The sequence below is a fragment of the Heliangelus exortis genome, chromosome 11 (genome assembly GCF_036169615.1).
Source record: "Heliangelus exortis chromosome 11, bHelExo1.hap1, whole genome shotgun sequence".
NCBI classification, from domain to species: domain Eukaryota; kingdom Metazoa; phylum Chordata; class Aves; order Apodiformes; family Trochilidae; genus Heliangelus; species Heliangelus exortis.
In genome coordinates this window covers 978411-1002897 of record NC_092432.1, presented here as the reverse complement: position 1 = coordinate 1002897, position 24487 = coordinate 978411, and the positions used below count along the sequence as shown (strand labels likewise).

General features: G+C 52.3%; 1 long non-coding RNA gene across 1 annotated transcript; it reads left to right on the top strand.

Moving 5' to 3' along the window:
- The first annotated feature begins 11909 nt into the window (after positions 1–11909).
- On the top strand, positions 11910–17967 carry LOC139800646 (uncharacterized). The gene is made up of 3 exons (XR_011727859.1): positions 11910–11993; positions 13257–13404; positions 17807–17967. It is a non-coding gene; the product is annotated as an uncharacterized lncRNA (long non-coding RNA).
- Positions 17968–24487: the final 6520 nt, after the last annotated feature.

The window sequence follows — 24487 nt, the reverse complement described above, 5'->3', positions numbered from 1 at the left end:
ATTATTGCAGTGAAGCCCATGAGGCCCAAAACCTCCATGGGGGCCATCACTGGGCCCTGGTGATTTAAAGCAGATTTGTGTGGAGCAAAATCAGGGTTAAAAAATATTTTTGGCTGTTTCCTGTGGCCACATCAGAAGGCAGGCTGCTTCCATGTGGTGGTGCTTGGGGTTTTTTTTTAAATGCCCATTTTTTTTTTCCAGGCTGTCATTTAATTACCTTAGGGCTGTCTTGCTTTGGGATGAGCTTGTAGGACATGGAGGCTGCAGACACTCACCCATCCTGGAATTGGGGCACCCCCGGGGGGTCCAGGGCCTTTCTTTAACCATCAAAAAGCTGATTTGTTACCTGCCCCATGTCCCTTGTCCTCTCCTCTGCTCCTGTGTTCTCTTCTGAGTGGGTTTTTGAGTGGGATGTAGAGCATCCCATCAGGTCCAGAACAACCCAGCCCTGTGGGTCAGGTCTGGTCCTCCTGTCCCTGGGATTCATCTCCTGGGGAACAAGAAAGGTTCTGTCTGGGTTGCTGTGGATGAGTCCATCACCCCCCTGCCCCCAGGGCCACTGCTTGGGAGAGGAAAAAAAAAATCACAGCTGCAAAAAACCCAAGGTCCAGAGCCACAGGCTGCTCCAGATGGGCTTCCAAGCAGCACCTTTGGAGTTATTAATGAAGATTTTTCCGGCTGCTCTCTGACTTCCCTTGGCTCTCCCAGATGTCTTTCCTTGGCCAAGCAGCTCAGGCAGAGCTCCCAGGGGTGGTTTGGGACTTTCCTGGCTGTGACTCTACCCAGGGGCTGAACTCGAGGAAAATTGCCCTGAAAGCTGCTGGAGGGAGCTGCTCCTTCAGGAATCTTTGTGAGCGGGAGGATGGCTTGCAGGGAAGATCCCCAAAAAAAGCCACGAGCAGAGGCAGGAGTGCTGAGCTGTGCCCCAGGAGCAGGCAGGACCGGGGAGCAAGAAATCATCCGTGCTGAATAAAATGACAAGAGAGCTGTAATGCTTTCTGGAGTGTGTTTAATGAAAATATCAGCCCAGGCCTACGACACGAGGCATTCATGTATAATAAAATGAGGTTCCTGAAACACTTCAGAGCATCAACCATCTGGTCTGCTGCGATGTACTAACAGCTTTGACTAATTTTTAATGCAGGTTTTATGAGGGATCTGCACATCACGCTACCCATGCAGAAGGAAGATACAGCCTGGCTGCACTTTGAACTGAGCTGACTGATGATGAATTTGTCTCCCATCTTAATTACTTTCTGTACATTAAAGGTGTAGTGGACCATGTGAAGTGCTTTGTCTGCCTTATCCCCTCTGTGTCCCCACGTAAAGTGCCGGAGCTGCCTCCTCTCCCTGATCTGCAGCCGGGCGTGGGGGTGATGGGAGAGAAGGAGATGGAGAGAGGAAACTGCCTCCTGGAGGACTGGGTTGGGGCCACCAGTTTCAGGAGGTTAATTACTTCTTATTAATTACGTCCCCTGAAATTTTCTCCAGCCCGGATGGCAGGGATCGGTGGTGCCTGCTGGGGTTTGAGAGGAGAGCTTGTTCTTTTCTTCTGGGCAAATCAGAGTGATGGCTCCTGCTGGAAGAGGCTTTCAGACCTTTCAGACAGCAATCTCTGCTCTCAGCTGGCTCTCGCCAGACTTTTTCTCTTTAATGAATTTTTAAAAGACTTCATCAGCTTCGGAATATAGTTATTTATTTAACGGAACCCAAAAGTGGAACCATTTATCTCAGCAAGCCCCAGGCATTTGGGCTGGTGCTGAATTAGGGCTGGCTTTAGTTGGACCAAAGCCTCGTCAGGACTTTTGCCTGTTTCTCACTGGCTTGGCTCTGCCTCTCCCCTGATCCCTGCAGAGCTGATTCCCTGGGGAGTCTCCAGTTTTGCAAGGGGAGCATCTCTTTGTGGTGATTATTCTGGCAAAATTCAAATGACCATTTAATGCCTTAGCACGGGAGGAACCTGCTCCCTTTCCTTCAACTTTTCCCATATTTTGGAAGAAAAAAAGAGAAGAATGAATGAAGCTCAGCCAGGGCTGGTGTGACCATGAAGTCCTCTTGTTCCTATTCTGTTCATCACATCATTCCTCTTCATCATCTCACTCCTCTTCATCACCTCATCCCTCTCCATCATCCTGTTCCTCTTCCCTTCATCATGTCACTCCTCTCCCCTTCCACCACCAGAGCTGCAAAGTGATTCCATTTCAGGGTTGGTGACAACACCAGGATTTAATTTGCCAACCAAAACGTGCGAGAGGACTTCAGGCCAGGAGAAGGACGTTTTTTTTTCCAACTCCCTTTCCATCCTGCCTGGAACTGGCCAGCCCATTAATTGCCAATGCATTATCTAATGGCTTCAGCCTTTTGTTTATTCTGAAAGTCATTGGTGACCTGATCACCACTGCTCTCCCTGCTGTCAAGCTCCAGGGATGAACGAGCTTCCCTGGAGTCTGGGAATTTGCCTTTGGCTCTGGGTTTGATGCTTCCCACCTTGTCTGGTTTTGCTCATCCAGCTGAAGCCTTTTCAGTGGGAGAGGACTAAATAATGAGGAACCTGTTTCCTCCAGCCAGGATCCAGATGTCCTGAGTTCCACAAACCCTTTGGGATTTGCCCATAATTGAAGCCCGAGGAGTCCCCGTGCTGCTGGAGAGAAGAGACTGTGGACAAGATGGGTTTGACTGATGGGAAGAGCCACAGATCACAGCCTACCTGCTCCCAGTGGGAAGGGAAACAGCAGTCTCGCTGCAAAAAAAAAAAAAAAAAAAAAAAAAAAATTATTAAAAATTCAATAATGAGGCTGAGCACCACGAGGGAAAGTGCCTAGGAGCAGCAAACCAATTGCCAAGGATGGAAACCCCTCCAAGTGTGACGTGGTACAGAGCAAAATGGCATTTTGTTGGGTGCTGGCTTTGCCTTGCTAATGAGCACACTGCCTCACCCCCTCTTCCTGGAGGATTCCAGCCTTTCTGCTGCATTCCCAGTCCCACTGCTCCTGCCCATCTCCAAGCCAGGGCCTGGCACAGCCTGGGCAGGTGGGTGATGGAGATGGAGTGGGTTTTGTCTGGAGTGTCAGGGTGTGAACTGCATCCCCGTGGCTGTGTGCAGGCTCAGGCAGCTGCTGTGTTTGCATTCCCTGCTCCTGGGAGCTGCTGTGGGGAACACCTCACAGCTGGCCTTGTTTGCTTAGGAAAATATTGAGGCAGGTTGTTCTTTGAAGAGGAGCTGGGGCAGGGCTGCCAGCACTGGGACACCCACCCGACCTGATGGGAGCACACTGGGGGTTGCAGGCTGCTCCCCAGGCTGCTCCCCAGGCTGCTCCCCAGGCTGCTCCCCAGGCTGCTCCCCAGGCTGCTCCCCAGGCTGCTCCCCAGGCTGCTCCCCAGGCTGCTCCCCAGGCTGCTCCCCAGGCTGCTCAGGTTCCTTTCTGCTCCCCAAGCTGCTCCCCATGCTGCTCAGGCTCCTTTCTGCTCCCCATGCTGCTCAGGCTCCTTTCTGCTCCCCCAGTCTGGTGTCCCACTGGGACCACAGCATCCTCCCAGCCCAGAGGAGCTGGAGGAGCTGCCCGAGCATCCTGAGGGAACCTGCAGAGGTTTTGCAGAGCAGAAGAAAATCCAGGTGCCCATGGGGTGAGCAGGAAGGGAGTTGGGAGCTGCAGGGGATGCTCTGGCTCAGGACAGCAGGAGTTGGTCGTGGTGAGCTTGAAGTTCCTTCTCAACCATGGTGATTCTGTGACTCTGCACCTTGCTGGCCTGCCCCACACCATAGCTGAGGTTCTCCAGGTTCCCTGGGGTCAAGCACAGAGCTGGATCAATTCTCCAGTTCCCAGGGTGCACCCTGAGCACTGCCTGTCCCAGTCTGGGCACTGGTGGGGGGTTTGACCCCCCTGGGATAGGGTCCAGACAGTCCCACAGCTCCTGGCATGATGCTGCTGTTGGTTTTGGAGTGACCCTGTTGTTCAGCTGGGCTCCAAAGTGATGGACTTGGGAAGTGATGGTGAACCAAGGGGCACATCCAGGGATGGTTTTTTCTTTTTCTTTTCCTTTTGAGAAAATCATAGTTTGGCAAAAGCAACAACAGCACCAGGTCTGGTGCTGCTCAAAGGAGTCCTGGGGAATTGTCCCCTCTGCCTGTCCCTGCTCTAAGCTTGGAGATCCCAATGGGATCCTCCTGGCTTGTCCCAGCACAGCTTCACTTGCAGGAGAGAGGAAAAACCCTGCTGAGGCACCATTTGGGGCTGCATGTAAATGAGCTTCGTTATGCAAATCAGCCATTTGCATCCCTGGGTGGAAGGCTCTCCTGCAGGAGCTGTGTGACTGGGAAGCATCCCCCAGATCCTTGTGCCCAGCCACTGGACAGGATCTTTTCATTGGGTCAGAAACGTGGCTGGCTTCTTCCCATCTGACTCCACATTTCCTGTTTTCTTCAGGGATCTGGAATGAAAAACACTGAACCAACCCCAGGGAAAGTCAGTCAGGACAGGAGAAAGTTTGCACAGGGCTTCCCCTGGGATCTCCCAGCCTGCTTGTGTACACACAAGTGGTTGAAATCATCCCAGCACTTAGTTGAACTGGACATCATGTCCAGCCCTCTTGAGACCAGCCCATCTCTATTTACCACTCCAAATTTTTTAATTTTCTCCTTACATAAGGATAATGCTGCTTTCCACATGTGGGAGTTGTCCTCTTCCTAATGGGACTTAAGTGGTACAAACTTTTAGCTACAAACTCTGCACTCCTCTGCAATTACACTGAGAGTGCTTCAGCTGCCTGGCCAAGCATTGCAGGATTTGAACCTCTCAGCAGAAAGAGAGATGAGGTGCCCTGATAAAGATGCTCAGGCTTGTTTGCAGCTTATTGTGGTGGATTAAATGGGCTCTGCAGGTCTTGAGTTGGTCCCTGTGCTGGGGATGGAGGAACTGCCCAGCCCCAGAGTCAACTTATTGCATGAAAAGATTAAGAATAAGCCCAGGGAAATCCAGGAAGGCTGAAGGTGCTGGTATCAGGGTGGGCATCTACATCTCGTGTGCTTCTCCAGGGGATGAAGGACCTGGGGAAGGGGCTGCTCTGGGGGAATTGGTGTTTAAAGGTGGAAGAAATGGGGCAGTGTTTGCTGTGCAGTGCACCACTTGGGCTGGTAAAGCCCCCAGATGGTTCAGATTGAACTGGAAACTGGTTCAGAATGGATTGGAAAGAACTCTGTGTGTGTGTGAAAGGAGGGCAGTGGGGGCAGGAAAAATAACTCAGGATTGCATGTGTATGGGAAAAAGGTACTTGTACCAGCAGGGCAGTGGGTGAGAAGCTGTGGACTGATAATTAGTAGGTTATATGTGAGCCTTGGATGGGGAGAGGTCAGTTTCCTGGCTGTAAGTCCAGGAAAAAGTCACTCCAAAGCAAACCAAAACTGGGTTTGTGTTGCAGGGGGATGCCATCCACCCAGAAGGGCACAGTGGTCGAGTTTTGTAGGTTTGTGTTCTTTGACCAAACATGTTTTGGGGTTCCCAGCTTGGCAAGAGGGAAGAGTGACCATTGTAGTTAAGAAAAAGAGGGGAAAAAAGCTCCTACAGACTTTGCCCCCCCAAGTACCCCTCGCTCCCCAAGCAGCCTGGCCCAGAGATCCCTCTGTGCAGCAGAGGTCGGAGCCCATTGGGCTCCTGGCAGCAACCCTGCCTGCTGCTTTTTGAGGACTTTTCCTCCTCTCCTCTCCGGGAAAGCCCTCCTCCTCCTCCCAGCCAGCCCTGTTGGAAACAAATAACCCCATTTAGCAACAACCTTCCTGGAAAGGGCTGATGCTCCCACACCGCTCCATCAACCTCCCCACGGCTTCTGCTCCCCGGCCTCAGCGCCAGCCCCGGCGTTCCTGCCAAGCCAGGGAAGTCCAATGATGAAAGGAGTCCATCATCACTCTCACACACGTTCCCTAATGCTCCTTGGAATGCCTGAACATCTGGGAGAGATGCGTGCTGGGCTCCCAGAGCCATTTGCTTTGGCTGCACGGAGGCACCGTGAGCGGCGGGGGAAGCGGAGCTTGTGTGGGCCGAGGCTGGAAGAGGGGGGAATTATTTTCAAAGTGCCTGACAAGTAATTAGCAGCTTCCTGAGAGCCAGAACCAGTTGAAAATTTCACTGGAGCTTTATCTTTTTTTTTTTTTTTTTTTCTTTCCCTAAGAATAATGGCTTTGTGAGAAAATAATTTAAGTTCTTCTATTGAGAATATGAGAGGTTTTCTTATGAAAACCCCAATACTCTGATTTTTTTTTTTTTGTTGCTGTTGCTGGGGAAAAAAAACCAACCTGTTCTCAGGCCAAAGTTGTCTTTCTTTTTGGGATATGATAGGCAAGCTGAGGAAACAACAGAAAAAACAAGGGAATGCACCATAGGCAGCAAGGCAAGTTGTTGATGTGGGGATGCGGGCAGCACCCTGCCTCCACTCAGAGGCAGCACTGGGTGACAGGACTGTCACTGCCAGGGCCCAGAGAGCAGCAGCACGGGTGGTTCTGTTCAATTAAGTTATATTTGAAAGAATTAGGTGAGGCTCCATGGCTAATTACAGCATCCTGGGGAGAGGTGCATCAGGAGGCTGTGCTCCGGGTCGCCGCTCACCCATCCGGCGGGGGGGCTGCTGCTCGGGTGATTTTCTGTTAATTGTTTGTGCTCCCTCCGTGCCTTCAATCCATTAGTTACACTTGCAGGGATCGTAGCAATAAATCCTCTGGGCTCCTGCACCCTCTCTCAGGCGATCATCCCCCAAGCTGCTGTTTATCCCCCAACTGGAGCAATCCCTGCCCGACCCCGGCCCCCTCTCCCCCCGCTGCCAGCTGCTTCCCCCGGGGCTCTGCCTGTGGAGGGGTGATAAGGGAATCGGATTGTGGTGCTGACACCAGAGGTGAAATCCAAAGATCCAGAATATTTAGTCGTGTTTACCCACAGTAATCAGCTTCTCAAATAGATGTCACCAGGAAAGCTCCCGCTCCATTGATTGCACCGTTCCTTCCCTGCTCTCTGCCCAGGGGCAAACAGCTCTGATTAATATTTCACAACACTTTTCTTTTTTTTTTTTTTTTTTCCTTCCCATCTTTTTTTTTTTTTTTTTTTTTTTTTTTTTGTGTGTGTGTGTGTGTGTGCTCGGAGAGCCTTGATAGAGAGAGAGAGAGACAGAATATTTTACCATCTCTTGTGTTTGCCTGCTCCAGTAATCATTGGATTCAATCACTCTTGCAATGTTTTTATGAATTAATAACAGGCACTTTGGAGGGCTAGCGGGGAGATGGGAAATGCAATCTGTACAACCTTAATGAGCACCGTGGGGACCCGGTGCCATGGTTTCCCAAATCCTCTCTGTGCTTTGCTCTAAATCACTGTCTCTAAAATTACCTGCTTGCAGTCAGCTTCAGATGGCTCCCGTTCAGTGGGTGAGTACCCCTGCCTCCCTGCTGCTCCTCTCACCAGCCAGCCCTCCTTTGGAAGCTGGCCCAATTAATTTTTATTTTTTTTTCCCCTCTTTTTTTTCTCTTTTTTTTTTTTTTTTGCTTTAATAAAAGCTCACCTTTGCCAGCACTGACAAAATGTTTGTCTTCACTGCCTCATTAGTGTTTGCTCTGCCCCGGCCGCCGCCGCCGGGATGGGTGGGTGAGGAGCTGTGCTGGGAAATCACCTCCTGGGCTCTGCTGCTGGTCTGGGAGTGAAGAAGTGATGTGGGGTGATGTGGAGTGATTTGGTGATGAAATGTCTTGGTGATGAAGTGTTTAGGGGGTGAAGTGTTCGGGGAATGAAGCGTTCTGGGCATTTTGGGGTGGGTGGAATTGGGGAAGGGAAGGTTCTGACTCTGCCTCTGCTGATGGAAACCAGGGGAAAGTGGCACCAGGAACAAGGGGTTTGGGGTTGGGCACCTCTCTGCCCCCCTCTGCAGAGGGCTCTTTGCCTCGGCCATGGGGCAGGTGGGCAGTGGTGATCCCAAAGAGGAACTGTTGCTGTTCCCACCCCCTTTTTAGGAAATTGTGTGTCCTTTATGAGCAGAGCCCAGCAGAGCTCTGACCTGGGCTGCTTCTCGGTGTTAACCCTGCTCTGTTTGCTTTCTGGGTCTTCTGAATTGCTTTCTAGCAGCTGGTTCTCAGCCCACAGCTATTTTTTGAGCTGTGGCACAGGGATCTAAGCCTGGGTGACTAAAAAGGAATTTATGAAGCCTCAGCCAGCACATCTCAAACCTTTCAGAGGAGCAGATGGATGTTATGGGGTGGGTGAACGTGTCGGGTGCTGCACTGGAGCATCAGCTGCCCAGCCCCTGCTCAGCTTAGAGCAGTGTGAGCTTTTAGGGAAGAAACAGAGGGAAAAAAGTCAGCTCTGCTGCTACCTGCTGTAGGCAGGAGCCAGGGCATGGCCCAGCCATGGGATGCTCCAGGGTTAGGGGATGGTTGTATGGGGTGGTTTGCACAGGTACTGGGGCAGCTCCTCTGGAAGGAGTTTCCCCCAAAACAAGGTCTGAGTTTGTCTCCCCCAGTGAGTGCCAGGCCAGGCATTGCTTTGCTACCCTGATTATTTATAGGATGCTGGTGCTCCCCAGCATCCCCCCGGGTGGCACCTTGGCCATCCCAGAGCCAGTGCCATCCCCGTGCCTGGAGCATCCCCGTTGCTGCCATCAGCTCTGTGCTAACAGCTGATTTGTTGATTTTATATTTTCTATCATCTGTGCCTATTTTTTTTTTTTTTTTTTTTTTCCTTTTCGCTCTCCTCGGTGCTCTCTGGTGCTGCTGGAACAGCCCTGAACAATGGGCTGCATTTATCCGGAGCCCCGCAGGCTGCCAGCTGGCAGCAGATCAGCCTTCTCATCCACTTCCAGAGCTCTTAAAGACAACTGTCCCCAAAGCCTGGGCTCTGCGAGGCTCTGAGAAGTCCCTGCTCTCTTAAATGCCCGGGCACTGGTACAATTAGTGCTTAGCGCGGCGTTCTTGTTCCCCGGTTGCCATTCTCTGCGAAACAATGGGGTGTTTTGCCCATGAAATTACCGCTCTGATTAGGGGGAATGTGGCCATCATTAGACTTTCAAATGCCATCCCGCTGCAGCTCGGCGCTGCCGAGGCGGCCGAGATTCCTCCGGCGATATTTCTGTTCCTGAAGAAAATAGCAAGTGCAAATAGGGCAATTTTATGCACTTACTGGGGAAAGGGGGGGAAGGCAGGGGGGGGACTGGGCATTGATGGATGCTGGTGTGTTCCCAGCAACGACAGCTGGGGCCTGGCCGTGCACCGGCTCCACCAGGACACTGCTGGGGACACTCCTGCTTATATTTTATGTAGATATTATCTATATATTTGTGTCTGCATGTGCATAATGATCCATCTTGCAGAGTTCCCCTGGGGGAAGGGGCTGGAGGGGGCTGCTCTGGGGATGTTCCCTTGGGGGGCTGGAGGTGGCTGCCCTGGGGCTGCTCCCCTTGGGGGGCTGGAGGTGATTGCCCTGGGGATGCTCCCTTGGGGGGCTGGAGGTGGCTGTCCTGGGGGGCTGGAGGTGATTGCCCTGGGGATGCTCCCTGGGGGGCTGGAGGTGATTGCCCTGGGGGGCTGGAGGTGGCTGTCCTGGGGGGCTGGAGGTGGCTGCCCTGGGGATGCTCCCTGGGGGGGCTGGAGGTGATTGCCCTGGGGCTGCTCCCTTGGCACCCCTGGCAGCGTTTTGTCCCCCAGACCCCCACGAGCCAGGCTGGGGAAGGGGATCAAAGAGGCGGTGAGGAGACATCCCTGATCCCCCCCCCTCCCCCGTGTTCCTGGGATGCTGCCAGGCAGCCCTGGGGGTTATCCCATTCCCCAGAGCCCACCAGGTGAGAAAAATCAGGAGCAGGGGAGCCAATCCTCCCCTCTTCTCCTCTGCCTTCCCCAAACCCAGAGCCTTTAGGAGCAGGGAGGTGCCATTCCCCTCCTCCAGCTGAGCTTCCCTCGACGACAGGATGATGAAACATCCCTTCCTCAGCTTCGGAGAGGTTTTTGTTGTGTTTTTTCCCAGAGTTTAGCTGATAGAGATTCCCAGAGGAGGGCTGGAGCCTGGCAAGCAGCTTACTCATTCTTGGCTTTCTCCTGGCAAACCTCTGACCTTCAAACGCAGCTGGGGCTGCAAACCAAACAGCTCCTCTCCCCTCTGCCTCAACCCCCCCTCCAAAGTCCCATCAGGACCCCCAGGACCCTCCTGCAGATGCCACCACTGTCGGGTGCCCCTTGTCCCCTTGTCCCGTGCTGGCACGGGGCTGGTCCCATGGGTGTCCAGAACCCACGGGTGCCACCCCTTATGGGGCCTGTGTCCCATTCCCCTCTGCCTTGCAGCCCCCAGGTTGGGGTTTGGGGATGCTGGGGAGGGGGTCCTGGCTCTGTGACCCCCCCAAAGGGCACCCTGAGAGTCGGATGAGGCTGAATAAGGAGGTCAGAGCCCCCCTGTCCCTGTGCCAGGGGGATGGGGAGCTGCACCCACTGGATGACACAATCCCAGGCAGCTGGAGGGCAAAAAGCAGGGAGTGTTGGGGTGGGTGGGGGGTTCCTCCCCCTGCCCCAGTGAGGACGTGGGTGAGGCAACTGGTGTGCACTGGGAACGGAGGAATGCAGCAGAAAGGGAGGGGGGGAGGGAGAAATTAATAATTATCTGAACCGCACCCCTATCACTGTTCATCAAAATTTGCCCATACTTTATCCCAGGCTCCTTTCTTCTTCTTGCCTCCAGTAAGTACTCTAACATCCTTTTTAAAAATTAAAGGGGGAGGGTTATGGAACAGATAAGAGATAATTGCCTAGCTTTGACTCTTCTATTGATGTGAAAATAGGATTGGAATTACTCACTCTGGTTGAAAGGTTAGTTGAAGGTTATTACAGGAAAATTGTTATTCATACATTTTTTCTGTGCTGCTGGATAGCCTAAAAGATTAAATTCACAGAGTGCATAATGACCCATCACAACGGACAATGGTGGGAATAATCTCCAGAGACTCCAGATAACAGAACAGAGACTTCTTTGAATAATTCATGGTTCAACAGACATCCCTCACTAACAGATTACATGTGAGTTTTCATTAGAAAGGAGATAATTTAAAGTAGCTTTAAAAATAACCCGGGTATTTTTAACGGAAGTGGAATTACCATAAGCATTTATGCAGTTTGTTTGTGCTTTAATAAATCTACTTTTCCTCCTGACCTTCATGCCAGGGGAACACAAAGCAAAGGGATAAAGGAAGTCATTGTTTGTGACAGTTCCCTGTCCCCACACTGCTGATCCAGCATCAGTTTCATATCGTGCCTCACACTTGGCTGCCTCCAGCACAGGGGCCCTACAAGTGCTCCCTGCTCAGAGGATGCTCAGGATGATGCTCAGAGGATGCTCAGAGGATGCTCAGGAGGATGCTCAGGACACCCCTGGGCTGGGGATGCTGAGGGAGGTGCAGGGAGGGCATTTCCCAGCCCCTCCTCTGCAGGGCTCCCTCATCCAGCCCCCAAAATCACCCCCTGGCTCCAGCTCATCTTTTTAATTTCATCTGGTGGAACAGCTATTAGGCTGCTGGTTGGCTAAAAGCACTTTATTTGTGAAGGTTTAGGGGAGGCCTGATAGGCATCTGTGGCCTTGTTGTGAGCTGAGACAAATGGATCTTAAATAACTAATTGATATTTAGTAAACATACAATAGTTATCTGCTCCAGATCTAAATTAAATACTAATTAAAGCTCTATAATTCTCTGCTTTAGGTGACAGCTTCCCCAACCAGGAGGCTTCCTGGTGCTGGGGGTGGTCCCTGGATGGGGGTTTGGGCTGGGCAGGTTTGGGAATGGCCTCAGCTCCAGGGCTGGGGGCACGGGGGGGGGTCAGGGATGGGGAGCAAGGGTGTGATGGAAGCTGTCAGCCAGGTTCTGCCTCACCCCCCTCTTTTTCTCCTTCACTTCCAGGCTTGGCTGCCCGGGTGGGTTTGGAGCCAACTGTTTAACTGCTCAGAAAAATAAACCTGGTGGGGGAGTGGAGGTGGTGATTACACAGGAAGGTAAGACAAAGCAAATATTTGAAAGGTGATTCATTTCCAGCATAGCTGAGTGATGGGCAAGCATTCCCCCGGGAGAAGAGAACGGCAGGGAAATATTTACCTTCTCCCATCAGGTGGATTTGTGGGCATTGTGCTGAGTAAACGTGGAGTAAAATAACCCGGAGCTGCTCAGCAGAGGCATCACTGCCACCCCCCCTCCTGCCTCCACCTCTGCTGGGGGCAGAGTGTGTGTAGAGCACTCCAGGAAAGACTCTGACCTAAGATAACCAGGAAAAAAAAGGAAAAAGGAGGAACTTTGCTGCTGCTGGGGATGTTTTGCTCTCTGCAGTCTGTGCTCTGCCTTCGTTTTGTTGTGATGCTTTGGAAGGAGGAGGGTGGTGGGAAGAGTTCTCTGCCATGGGCAGGAGGGTCTCCGGCTTCCTCCACCAGCTTTGGGTTTTGGAGGTGACAAATAATAAATCAAATCCTTTCCCAGCCTCTGGGAGCTAAAAAATTGGCAGATCTTATTGCTGCCCTTAGCTTGGGTTTGGCTGCTGAGACGAGCAGAGGAAGTCCTGGCAAAGTGATGAAGGAAGGGGACGTGTGATGGAAACTGCAGCAGCTCCTCAGGTCCTGCCCCTCTGAGCCCGAGCTGGGAAGGATTTATCCCCCTGGGGGGAAATGGAGCAGGCAGAGATTTTATTCTGACTCCAGCTCTCTGGCTGTAAGGGTTTGTTATAAATAATCCTCGAGCCTAAAGGACGTGAACGAGGACTTTTACAGATTTAACATGAGCCTCTAACATCTTCTTCCACTAAAGCTTCTGTCAATAAATCATTTTTTAATTATAAGCTTAAATTATCAGCTAAGCATGGCTAAATGATCTCTGGAGTGATTTCTGCTCTAAGATGTTCAGGGCAATGTTAAGGAGAGCTAAGAAGAAACTTCTTCTTCCTCCTTTTAAAATCTTCTGTCTTTTTGCCCACCTCCTGGAAAACCACCAAGGTTTGTGTGTCAGGTAGGGATGAAACTCAGCCCAGCTGTGACTCAGGGACTGTCCAAACCCCACAGCCACCCCTGGGGCTCAGGGACCTGGGAATTATTCTGAGGTAGTAACTTGGGTCAGTGCTGGGGATGAGTCCCAGGGGAGAGGCACCAGCTGGGTCCCAGCTCGTGGATCCCAGCCTGGGGATCCTGTGTGAATCCTTCTTTTACCTCCAGGAGGTAAAGGAGACAAGGAGGTCTTGTCTGCACAACCTGGAGCAGGATCCTTCTGATTTCCAGGGAATCATCAAAGCCCAGAGCAAGAGGAGTGGAAAATGAACGAGCCTGAAGTCACCAGGCAGTGCTTGGGTGGTGATGGAGCTGGAGAAAGCCCCATAATGTGGGACAGGATCTGCTCTGCTGGCCCTGGGAAGGACAAATCTGTCTGGTGAGTGGAAGGGAAGAGCTCCTGGTGGGGGAGATGTGCCCCTGGTTTCAGGGAGCTGGGCCCTTGGCTCCACAGGCTGCTCCCCAGCCACTCAAAAATCAATTCTAGAACTGTTTTCTTCTTTGCACGAGGAGATTGATTGTGGTTCTTGCCCCTGACTTTCCCCTGCTCCCCTAATTACTGCAGTTAATCAAGGCTGCATGGGCAAGGAGCTGGCTTGGTCCCTGCAGCAGAGCATGGGCTGGGCTGCTGGGGGTTCCTCATTGGGGTCACAACTAAAGAAATTGCCAGTTTATCTCCTCTGCTCCTCAGTTATTGCTGGCAGCAAGGAGAAACTTGGGAGCATCCCAGCTCCTCTTTCCCCATCCAAACCCTTTTGATTTCAAGGGAGGAAACTTTTTTTTTTTTTTTTAAACTGCTGGGCAGTAAAAGTGCAGTGAGAGTGGAGAGGACAAGGGGGGGTGGGATGCTGGGGGGGGTTTTTTTGTTTGTTTTTCTGGGCCTTTTGCTTTCAGCTGATGGGGGTCTGCTGGGTAAAAGGTTTCTGTGTCAGGGCAGTGACTGGGGGCAGCTCAGCCACACGTGGCTCTGGAGGATGGGGCTGCTCAGGGGTGTTCTGCTTTGCACCCCAGCTCCAGCACCAGGGCTGGATTTGCATTCACAGGGGTTTAGGTCTCCCCCCACCTCCTCCCTGGGGATACCCCAGCCTGGCTCAAGGCTTTTCTCTGTGCTTAATGGGGTGGCTGTAAATTGACCCCTGAGGAGGGAGGAGCTGTAAATAATCTTGGTTTTTAAGCAAAAAGCCATTTTTGGAAGGGATGCTGTTAACCCCCAGCTTTCCAGAGGGGCTGGGACACCCCCTGGCTGGCACAGGCAGGACCCAGGGAGTCCATTTGGTGGGGCCACAGGAGAATTCCCCATCAGGATTCCTGGTGGGAGCTCCCCCAGGAGCAGCCTGGCTGGGACCATCCTGGCTCTCCCCATCGGGGAGTGGGAAGCAGGGGTGGGAATGTGGTGGCAGCTGAGCTGGGGGAGGAGGAGGAGGAGATGTTAAGAAGCAGGGAAGAGAGGAAGATCAATACCTGGAGAAGGCTCCAGCCCACCCATCCATCCATCCCAGAGTGATGCTAAAGGTGCCAGGAGGGATGGGGAGCAGGGGGGAGCTGTGCACACCCTTGTTTGATGGCACTGTGGTGAATTGCCTCTGCAGTAAATCTCTCAGCTGGGCTCGGATGTGGTGGCTTTGATTTTATGTCAGAACAGAGCATCCCTGGCCTCCAGCAAACTCTGATTGCTCCCTGGCACCCTGGGGGGGATGGGGCAGGGGGTCCCTGCTCCCTGGGCTGGCCCTGTGAAAACTGGGACTGTAAAAACCGGGATTTTGCCAGGGTTGCTGTGTTTATTCTGTCACCCCCACAAGGTGCCACCTTCCCAGCTGCAGGACCACCCAGCACCTGCATCCAGCAAGGTGCACCCACCCTCAGGGTGGTACCTGCACCCAGGTTGTGTCCCTGCAGGGCTCTGCACCCACAGCTTTTCCATGCCCTGGTGTCCTCCTTGCCTGCTGCAGGAGGGAAATTTCTGATTTCTTCTCCCAGGGTCAGCAAGAGGGTAAATGCATTAGTGCAGCTCTGGGAGGGATGGTGCTGCTCCAACCAAACCCCACTGCTATTTGTAGGCTGGGTTTGTGCTGCCAGCAGCCAGGGCTGGGTATTTATTTACATGCTGGGCTCCCAGTCTCACCCAGAGCTGGGTATTTTATGCTGGGCTCCCAGTCTCTGGGACAGGGCTGGGTATTTTCATGCTGGGCTCCCAGTTTCAGACAGGGCTGGGTATTTTCATGCTGGACTCCCAGTCTCATCCAGGGCTGGGTATTTATTTACATGCTGGGCTCCCAGTCTCACCCAGGGCTGGGGATTTTCATGCTGGGCTCCCAGTCTCATCCAGGGCTGGGTATTTATTTTCATGCTGGGCTCCCAGTTTCAGACAGGGCTGGGTATTTTCATGCTGGGCTCCCAGTCTCTGGGACAGGGCAGAGGTATTTTTCTCAGATCCTTTCTTTTTCCATAAAAAATCTTTTGATTGCAGTATTGACAGAGCCACTGATGTAAAAGGGCAAGGAAATATTTCCAAATGGTTTATCTGGCAGCTGTAAATTTCATCTCATGTTGCTTATTGACCTCTAATTGTTTCCAGTAGTAGCGGGAGACAGGAAGATCAATAGGGCTGGGGGGAGAGTTAATATCCTCCCAGTGCACTTAACTGTAGGTAGAAAATCCTGGAATTCATCTTCCTGTGGTTTTTAGCAGGTTTGGAACTGAAAGGTTGGGTGCTTGTAGCTTGTGCTGGGTTCCGTGCAGGGCATCAATGTCCCCAGTGCTCCTGGAGGCTCTGAGCATCCTGGTGGCTCCCCAGCTGCCTTTCCCTGGACAAAAAAGCTTCAGAAACCCAGGAGACCCTGCTGGAGGGGCGAGCTGCAACCCCAGCATCCTGACCCCCCCTTCTCTCCAGCAGGATGGGGTTGGGTGGTGGGTGCAGAGCAGCAGAGCCCTCGCCTCCAATCCAGGGCCAGGGCAGTGGTGGGGCTGGAGGTGACAGGGCCAGGGTCACGGTGACACACGAGTGACAGGGTCACGGTGACACACAAGCGACAGGGTCACGGTGAGACACAAGCATCATCCTCCTCCATCCCCCCCCCTCCCCGGGCTGTGCCTGTCACCAGGAATCAGTGCAGAGCAGGAATCTGTCATTAGCGCATTCAGCACTAATTGCTGGCAGGGTGCCACGCGCCTATTTTCTCATTTTAACAAAACATTTATGCATGGAAGATTTAATGCCAGGTATCAAGCATATCATTGTAAATTTACCACTAATTAAGCCTAATTAAAATAATTAAATGGCTGTGGAGTCACCATGTGAATTGAAATCACGTTTCCTCTCCGTGCCGGCGCCCTCGCTCCGAATTCGAGAGGCAAAATATTTCCCTCTGCAGCTTCCAGCGTGGTGCTGGGGTGGCTTCCAGGGTAAGTTTTTCAATTTCGAGACCTCTCGAGGTTGGTTTTGGGTTTTTTTTTTTTTTTCTGTTTGTTTGTTTATCTGGCTGAAGTAGGGCCAATTTGACAAATCTGTTCCTGGGAGCAGCCGGCGCTGCCTCTTGCATATTCATTACTCGCTGGGTTTTTAATCAAAGAGGCTGATGGACCCTTTGCACCACAGATACCTCACTCCTGAATAATTGATGGTGTTTGGCTTTGGGGGGGAGGGGGGCAGCAGGGGCTGGTTGCCACATGGTGGTGCAGGTGTTGGGGGTTCCCCTGTGCAGAGCTGATCCCGTCCCTCAGCTCCCCATCTGCTCCCAGGGAACAGCAGCCAGGGATGGATGGAGGGATGGATGGATGGATGGAGGGATGGATGGAGGGATGGATGGAGGGAGGGAGGGAGGGATGGATGGAGGGATGGATGGAGGGAGGAAGGGATGGATGGATGGATGGATGGAGGGATGGAGGGATGGAGGGATGGAGGAATGGATGGATGGATGGATGGAGGGAGGGAAGGATGGATGGAGGGGGGGAGCTGGGTTTGTCCTCCTGCTGCTGGGCTGGGAGATGTTCTGCCTGGGGTTTCTCTGGGCAGAGAGCCTGAAGTGGGAGTTTCTTGCCCCGTTTTGGCAGCTGTGGGGTGAGCAGGGGCTGGGGAAGGACCCTTTGACCAAGGGGTCAAGAAATCATGGAAATATTTGGGGTGGAAAAGAGCTTTGGGATCAGCCAGTCCAAGTCTTGACCCAGCACTGCCAAAGCCACCACTGACCCCTCAGCACCACAGCTCCAGGGACTGGAGACCCCTGGGATGGGATGGGATGGGATGGGATGGGATGGGATGGGATGGGATGGGATGGGTTGAGCCAGGGCCTTACAACCCTTTCCAGGGAAAAATTGTTCACAAGCTCCAGTTGAAAAATCATAGCTTGGAGTTAAAAAAAAAGCAACAGTCAGCCCTTGCTTGGAGGAGGTGGGTAGTAGAAGATCCTCCTCCTGTCCTGGGATGCAGAGAGAGGAGTTGGGAGGTGGAGGGCATGGGGAAAAGTTGTGTTGTATGAGGTTGTAGTTCTCTTTTTCTAACCCCGGGAGGAAGGAGTTTGGGGTTTTATTTTTAATGGGAGTAAATAAATAAATAAAGAAAGAAGGTAATAATAAATAATAGGTAATAAGGTAATAATAAATAAGTGTTTGTGCCAAGAGCTGCCTGTGGTTGTGTCTGGGAAGGTGGCTGCTCCTCCAGCCCCCAGGGAAACAGCCCCTCCAGAGCCATCAATAATTCAGCTGCTGCCACAGAGCTCAGGCAGGTGGGGGAAGTTCCTCTGCTGCAGAGAAATCTCTTGATCCCTGTTCTGTTTGAATCCCAGAGCTGGAGCTTCCTGCACGGACACTGCCATCAGCACCCTGCAGGAGCCATCTCAGCACCCAGAGGTGGGTTCACACTGCCCTGAGAAGCACCCAGTGCCACCCAGCACCCTGCCTGTGATGTCCTCGGTCACCCATCAGCTCTAGGATGAAAATCAACTCCAGAGCCCTGCCCAGGGAAAGGGAGCTCCTGCTCCTTGGGAGAAGCAACACTTTGTGGCACCATCCCCTGGGCCCAGAGGGACAGGTAAAACACAGCCATGTGCCTTCCTGGCACCACAGCACCCTCCTGGCACCACAGCACCCTCCTGGCACCACAGCACCCTCCTGGCACCACAGCATCCTCCTGCCACTACAGCATCTTCCTGTCACCACTGCATCTTTCTGCCACTACAGCATCTTCCTGTCACCACTGCATCTTTCTGCCACCACAGCATCCTCCTGGCACCACAGCACCCTCCTGTCACTACTGCATCCTCCAGCCACAGCAGCATCTTCCTGCCACCACTGCATCTTCTTGTCACCACAGCATCCTCCTGCCACCACTGCATCCTGCTGCCACCACTGCATCCTGCTGCCACCAGAGGATCCTCCCAGCATATCAGCATCCTCCCAGCCCTGGAGCCATCTGTGCCAGACAAATGTGGTGCTGTGGAGAGGCCTTGTGGGCTGGGGCAGCTGATTCCCTTGCTGTGATCCATCCCCCAGAGTGACAGCATCCCTGGGAAGGTGAGGAGCATCCCTGGGAAGGTGAGGAGCATCCCTGGGATGTGTGAGGAGCATCCCTGGGAATGGTGAGTGAGGAGCATCCCTGGGCAGGATGAGGAGCATCCCTGGGAAGGTGAGGAGCATCCCTGGGAAGGTGAGGAGCATCCCTGGGATGTGTGAGGAGCATCCCTGGGAATGGTGAGTGAGGAGCATCCCTGGGCAGGATGAGGAGTATCCCTGGGAAGTGTGAGGAGCATCCCTGAGAAGAGTGAGGAGCATCCCTGGGAAGAGTGAGGAGCATCCTTGGAAAGGTGAGGAGCATCCCTGGGAAGGTGAGGAGCATCCCTGGGAAGGTGAGGAGCATCCCTGGGCAAGGTGAGGAGCATCCCTGGGCAAGGTGAGGAGCATCCCTGGGCAGGATGAGGAGCATCCCTGGGAAGGTGAGGAGCATCCCTGGGAAGGGTGAGGAGCATCCCTGGGAAGGTGAGGAGCATCCCTGGGCAAGGTGAGGAGCATCCCTGGGCAGGATGAGGAGCATCCCTGGGAAGGTGAGGAGCATCCCTGGGAAGGTGAGGAGCATCCCCAGTGCACCCCACAGGGGTGGCTGAGGAGCCCCTGAAGGGCCTGGCTAACCCTGCTCCCTGGGTGCTGTTGGAAAATAATTTCAGTTTGGGTTCTAAATTCAGAAAGGGAGGAAGCTGGAAATAACCTTTTGCTTTTTTTCCTGCAGCACACTGACTTCTGACCTGCAGGAGGGCTGCCAGGGTCTGGTTTTCCCCTGTCTGCTGCTGGGCATCCCTGAGTGGTGACACAAACAGAGCCTGGCAGGGATAAAGGTGTTGCAGACACCTCCTCTGACACAGTTGTCCTCCCCCTTGTTGAGCAGCCTGAAAAGATTCAGGTGCTTCAAATGGATGAAGTGTTTGGGGTAATTTTTTTTTTAAAAAAAATTTTTAATTTTTTTTTTTTTTTCCAGGAACGTAAACCATTTTGCATTTCAAAATCCTTCAGCAAACAGAGCAGTTTGTCTTTGTGTTTGCTAATTTAAAAACAAATATTTGCCTGCCAAGCAAATATAGTCTCTTAGGATGTGCTATTAATAGGATAATTAGGCAGCCGGTAATGAAAAGGATTGCTGGTAATTATGGCAAGATTTGTTTTGGCATTTGAAGGCAGAAAGGGAGGCTGAAGTGCTAAAATCTACCTTGGAGTTAATTAGTGCTATTAGAATACACCTGAAAAAATAGGCCAGCTAATGAACACTCCAGTTTCTCTTTAAAGAGGCCACGCATGTATTATTTTTAGGGTTTTTTGTTTTTTTTTTTTCCATGTGATATTTCAAAAGAAAACAAAAATCCTCTTTCTCCCAGGGGGCCACAAAGAGGTTGGGGTGGGATGGAGCTTTGCTCCCCAACCCCCAAGGTGACTCAGGGGGTGCCAGCCCAGCTTTGGGGGGATGGGTTGGCAGGGGGGGGATGTGGGGGTGCTCCAGCAGCATTTTTTTTTTTTTTTTTGGGGTGGGGTTGGGGATGTGAAGGGCCAGGTGATTTTTCCATCTCTGCTGTTACATAAAATCCTCCCCACTGAACTTTTCTGTGCAGTTGTTGGTGCACAGAAAAATGCAGCGTCTGGCCCCGGAATGATTAATTAGAAAATTACATTTATATAACCCTCTAATCTGTATTTGTGTGTTGCCAAGGGCAGAGGCAGAGGTAGGGGAATTACATCCAGATTAGCTCTGAGCCCAAGGAAGCCCAGATCTGAGATTATTTTCAGGGCAGAAATTGTAACGTTCTACTGCTGTGGGGAAAAAAAAAAAAAAAAAGAGCCAAAATTAGGTTTTTTTTCCTTAATTCTCCCCTCCCACGATTAAAAAAAAAAAGAAAAAAAAAAAAAGACAGAAAATGAATGGAATGAGGTGATGCCTTTCAGGGGTTACTGGGTAACAGCCCCGGCGCCAGCTCTGTAAAGCAAGAGGTGAGATTATAGAAAAAAGCTTATTTCCAGCTGAACATGGCCTTCAGTTTCCCAAACAAAATTGCTTTTATTCTTCTCAACATGTGTTCCAAAAGATTAAAGAGCTGTAAGCTTGCACAGCTTAATAAGAGTATGCATTAGAAGAGTGGCCTGGAACAGCAGCACAGAACAAGTCCAGCCCGGTTTGGGGAGGATTTGAAATCCTGTTTATTGAATTATAAAGAACCTTAAAGGATAAAGGATATTGAAGTAGGGATTTTAATACTTTGTGGTATTTGGGGGGAGTTATTCGATCACAACAAATCATTTAAAAAGTATTTGGTTGAGGGGTTTTTTTTTGGGTTTTTTTTTTTTTTTTTTTTTGAGGGGGTGGTGGGAGCAGGGCTGGTGGGGAAGGGTTAATTGGGAAATGGGCCCTGGGTCTGCTGGGCAGATTGGTTTGGAATGGGGTGGCTGTGAGGAATATATTCCCTCTGTAATTATAAGGACAAATTAAAGATGAAGCCTGAAGGCTTTGGGAGCTGCTCCAGTAACTGGAACAGCAGCACCCGGAGTGGGGTCCCTGGGAGGGGGGATGGGGGGGTCCTTGTGGGGTGTCAGCCAGGAGGATGGTTCTGTTCCTGATGAGATCTGGGGGGAGGAAAAGGAGCCTGGAGGGAAAGGAGCCACTCCAGGAGCTGCAGTTCCCCTGGGAGGTGGCTCCAGGCTGGGCTGGCAGGAGTGGGATTAACTCCAGGGTTTGGTGGGTGAGGGGGGTGAGAGGGGTGAGGGGGGGATTTGCAGCTCCTGAGCAGCCCCCTTGTCTGTGATAACTTATGCTGTTCTGCTCCCTAAGAGGATTGGGCAGATTAAATGAAATCATGAGACATGCTATGCAAATTACATCCCAAATCTGATTTGCTGTCGGGGATTAGGGTTAAAATATTGGGAGCTGCAAACTTTTTCCTTGTCTGGGCCAGGGGGTGCCCAACTCTCCAAATGAGTTGGGGAGGGTCAGCTCAAGACCTTCAGTTGGTTCCTCCCACGTTTTGGGTTTTCAAGCCCAAACTACTCCTCTGAGGCTCTGTAGGGCCCCTGTGCCATCTCCCACCTCCCACCCGTGGGATGATCCTCCTGGGGTGGCACAGAATCCTCCTGGGGTGGCACAGAATCCTCCTGGGGTGGCACAGAATCCTCCTGGGGTGGCACAGAATCCTCCTGGGGTGGCACAGAATCATGGAACCCGGGAATGGGTTGGGTTGGAGGGACCTTAAAGCCCTCCCAGTGCCCAGGTTTCTCCAAGCCCCATCCAGCCTGGCCTTTGGGGGGGTTCCCTGGCTCCTTTGGGGTTCAGTGTCCCAGGATCTGGAGGGAAAGGCAGCTCCATGTAGCTGGGATCTGCTTTTTGGCTCCTGTTCCCTGTGTGTTTCTTTTTAACCCTTTCCAGCCTGGCTCAGTTTGTTTCCCGTTGCCATCCCCCCCCCCCCCTGCAGTTCTGGTGATCAAAGCAGAAGATGTTGCCTGACGTGGAAGAGCTCCCAAAAACTGAGGGATGGAAAGGGAGAACGTGAACTTCTCCATGAACTTGCTGGGAAAACAACCCCCCCCAGGGCTGCCTGGCTGCTGGGGAGCTTGGAGGTAGGGGCTGGGGTACCCAGGGATGCAGGAGGGAGGGGCTGGGATACCCAGGGATGCAGGAGGGAGGGGATGGGGTACCCAGGGATGCAGGAGGGAGGGGCTGGGATACCCAGGGATGCAGGAGGGAGGGGATGGGGTACCCAGGGATGCAGGAGGGAGGGGCTGGGGTACCCAGGGATGCAGGAGGGAGGGGCTGGGATACCCAGGGATGCAGGAGGGAGGGGCTGGGATACCCAGGGATACAGGAGGGAGAGGCTGGGATACCCAGGGATGCAGGAGGGAGGGGATGGGGTACCCAGGGATGCAGGAGGGAGGGGCTGGGATACCCAGGGATGCAGGAGGGATGGGATGGGATACCCAGGGATGCAGGAGGGAGGGGATGGGATACCCAGGGATGCAGGAGGGAGGGGATGGGGTACCCAGGGATACCATCAGGTATTGCCCTCAGGTTTCCTCTGGATGAGGAAGCCATTCCTCTGTCACCACAAGGAGAGCTTGGGTGTATAAAACCTTTTCTTACTGGCTGCTCTGGCTCCTCAACCTACTTTGGCCTCCAGGTCCTCCTCTTCCCCCCCCCCCAAAAAAAAGGTCTGTGTGTGGGGAAACCAGGTTTGCAGGGGGGTTCCCAGGAGGAGCTGGGGGAACACAGAGCATCTCTGCAGCACTGGGGTTCATTTATTCAGTGTCTCTTCCAGTTGGGGTGACTTCAGCATCCCTGAGAGCAGTGGGCAGCTGGCAGGGAGAAGAGCCCTGTGAGCCCCACACCTTCAGCCTCCTCCAGGGAGTGTTTAAGGTGCTGGCCCTGAATAAATAATAGGGGATGGAGCTGCAGAAGTGGTGCTTCCAGGCAGCAGAGTGTGGTGCTCAGCAGCTGCAGGAGTTCCTCCTGATGTTTCTGTGGTGTCTGCAGCCTGCTCATCCCAGTTGTGCCTCCTGAACAGAAAAAGCTCAGGATATTAATGGGGCTTTGGGATTTTTTCCCTCCAGACGGGGTGTAGGTGGAAGCTCAGGTTCCTCTGTGGTGCCCAGGACTGGGGTGTTTGCACCCCCAGCAGCAGCTGGGGAGGGGGGAGCAGGGAGCTCTTTGCTCCCATTACTGGGATTTGGGATTAAAATGTAACTGCCTGGGCTGAAAGGGTGCAGCAACCTCTGCTCTGCCCCAGCAGCCTCTCCCTCCAAACCCCCTTTAAATTATTCCAGAAAATGGTTTATTGCTTCTTTTGTGTCTTGCAAATTTACTGAGGGGGGGAGGAAGGGAGGGGAGGGGGTGGAGCTGGACTTTTTATTTTCAGGGATTAATCGTGGCAAGGGGAGCATAAAGGGGAAGTCATAATAACGTGGGTTTGAATTAAACTTCTAAACTTCAAGCCCCTAAGCCTAATGAGATTAGAGGCTGCATACCTCTGGCCCACATGAAAAGGTCACGTTTGCAGTGTCCCAGCCCCACAGCCCCCCCTGCCCTGCAGTAAACGGGACCTTAATGAAAACTTCCCAGGGATGTTTGTATTCATTCCAGAGATAAAAAAAAACCCAGTGCACAAGGGGTTGCAGGAAGCTTCGGGGTGAAGCTCAGGGGAGGTGTTTGTGGAGCAAACCTCGAGGTTTTTCCAGGGTGGGTGGAAAAAACTGGGGATGGGGAAAGGATCCTTGGGGCCAAACACCTTCCCCTGGACTTCCCCACTTCCCCAGCAGCCCTGGGAATTCTTTGTGTCCATGGGTTGTTGGTGATGCCCAGTCTGGGGGTCTCCAACCCCCAGAAAGAAATTCAGCATTTTGTACCTGAGGGAGGAGAGAAAATCCCCCCCTACCAGGAGAGGTGAGGGTCCTGCTGCTCTGTTTCATCTCCAGGATTTTCCCCTCCAACCTCTCCCCCAAAAATGTCTTTCTTTTAACCTAGACTTGGAGGCAGTGATGGAGTTTCTGCACTGTGGGTTTTTTCTCCCTGTCAAGCAGGCTGAGGAGATTACTGCCCTGCAAATCTGATATGAAAGATTTCTTTTAAAGTCACTGTTAGAGCTCAATAAATAATGAGCTCTGTGTCTGCCACTGCTTCACAGAGATATTAGACTGTAAAAAAAAATTTAAATGGCTGTTACTTAATGTTAAAAAAAAAAAAAAACACAACACAACAACCAGCAACAGAAAAAAAATAAAAATTAAACCCCAACCCAACCCCAGACTGAATTGCATAAAACCAATCCCAGTGGGAGAAAAGGAGAAATTCTCTCTACAGGAACCAGAAACATTTCCAGTTGCCATCACTCCATGCCTGGATGCCTAATGGCTCCGAGCTGGAAGTTTGCACACATCTGCAGGGAGAAGTCTGCAGTTGAAAGAGAGAGCCAAGAATTGGTGTCTCATTTCCAGGAGACAGCAAGGAA